The sequence below is a fragment of the Wolffia australiana genome, chromosome 5 (assembly GCF_029677425.1).
Source record: "Wolffia australiana isolate 7733 chromosome 5, ASM2967742v1".
Lineage (NCBI taxonomy): Eukaryota > Viridiplantae > Streptophyta > Magnoliopsida > Alismatales > Araceae > Wolffia > Wolffia australiana.
Genome location: NC_135839.1, coordinates 10,898,571 through 10,900,893, shown reverse-complemented (window position 1 = coordinate 10,900,893; position 2,323 = coordinate 10,898,571).

The window sequence follows — 2,323 nt, the reverse complement described above, 5'->3', positions numbered from 1 at the left end:
ATTAATGTCAGATCGATTTAACCCAATCGACAGGTTGAGTCTCCAACCCGTGGGGTGCCAAGCTACACCGTGTATTCTAGAAGATAGAAAGGAGTGTGTATCAACTCAATCATGGAACATGTTCGTCATCGACTACTGTATATGTAGAGTCCCTCATCTACTTGATGCTCCTAGGATGATGTAGGGTACGGTCAATTGTCAAACCCTAATCGGTCATCCGAGTTATTACAAGTGCATTCAAAAATCATAGGAGAACTCTTCTCTGATATTTCACTACCTTGGATAAGGACTTCATAGCATCGTCTTCCTTGAACTTGTACCTCTTATATCGAGGGTGGATGATCCCATCTTGACAATTCAATTGTCTTCGTGAACTTCTTGGTACACCTGAACTAAAACTATTTACAGCCCCATGATTAGATACGTGTAAGTCATAATCAAAGTACTCTCCATCCATAAGACATCTTTGGTGTCTAAGGTTTAAGAACCACTTACATAATTATGTCGTGAATCAACACAATTGACAGTTTGGTATAATACCATTCATTCATTTGTACTGATTAATTTAGTGAACTGTTTCTATTAAAGAGAACCTACTATCTATCTTTAGTGTCTCCACACCAATGGCAACGGGAACGACTATACTGACCATATTAGTGAGGCTAGATAGTACTATTCTATCAGGATACTTCAATGGCCTTCTCGAGTATCCTTCGAATAAGAATATTTAGAACACATGCGTAAAGACTAATGATCTTCGTATCACGATCTCATCATAATTCACAAAGTCTGACCATGTATTCATGGGCTTCATTATAAGCATCATGCGTCCAATATAATTAATATGTTATATTAATGAGCATGGAACGAGATATGGAATGTGTGATTAGCTTGTCTGCCACATATATTCCCATCATTGCATTCAGTCATCCGTCACGGATGACAAATGACTGATGACAAAAATGACGGAATTGATGGCGAGGATGACTGATGACATTCAAGGGTGACGTAAATGTGAAGAAATATGACATACATAGATATAAAGCATAGGTCCCCCATTGACGAGTTATCGAAGTCCAAGTTTGAGAGAGACAAAAAAGACCATGGAATCCACCATGCATCTTGACCATTGGTGCTTCATCCACCAACCAAGATTTCTCATCAATGCAATCTATGGCGACGGTGTTGCCTAGAATGGCATTTCTCTCTACGTAGGTGATAAACATGAATTTGTCATTGCATACATGCATATTAATGCCACATTTTTGTAGTAATTCATCTGAAATCATGAAATTATACTAGTCCTAGGATGATATACGACATTTTTATGAATTTCACATCTTAATCCTTTCATGCATCGTTCTACGCATTTATGTGAATATTTCATGAGACTAGTCCAATTGCCTTCTATGAAGTCAAGTGATTCACTTCTCACACTTTTTTATGGGTATTTGGTTGCAAGGAACAAGAAAGAGCGCGTAATGTGAATGCAACCGGAACGGCGAAGATCAGATACATCATCAACTCAGGCACATAACCAATAAGGGGTTTTACCACGTGGCTGGGGAATCCTAAGTGGTGCGCAAAGAGAGGAGATATGGGGACCACCCAATGTCACTACTTAATCAGATTCATAGGATCTGATTAAGTGGTTGATCAGACCACAGGATTTAACCATGTACAATGACATCACGTGTCCCTCAGCCGCACGATCACAACCCAACAATCACGATTAGTGGACACACTCTCTCTCTCTTTGCTACTAAGGGGTGAATGTGGCACTTCTTTGAGCTTCTCGATCATGATCATAGTGATTGGACATCCCACAGTGCGCCTGGCTAAGGTTCAAGCTAAAACCCTTATAAACTGAAATCTCGTTCTCTTTTTTATCGCTTTTTTCCTCCTCTTAGCAGCAAGTTACCAGCAAGAACCAGATAAGATCAAGGTCTGTTTCAGAATTGGTTGATGCTCAAGAGCATTGTGGAAGTGTCTTCAGGCGAGGATCATCATCAGAACAAGCTGCCCATCACCTGGTCCAAAACAGACTTCACTACGGGATCTGTGCGGAAGCTTGGACGTTGTCTTCCATATCTATAAATCTTCCATGGGTAAAGTTAAGGTGTTTGATTTACTTTTATAATAGTTTTCCTAGTTAGACCTGTTTGTCACTAGAACATTTCGTTTCTTCTCTCTATTTGTTCTTTCTAAGCATTGGTTTTCATCACCAAAATCACCTGTTAATCAACCCATCGCTCTTGCTTAATTCTAAATATATCTATAGTAGAACGCGAATTCAAAGACCTTATCATCATTTCAGATCATC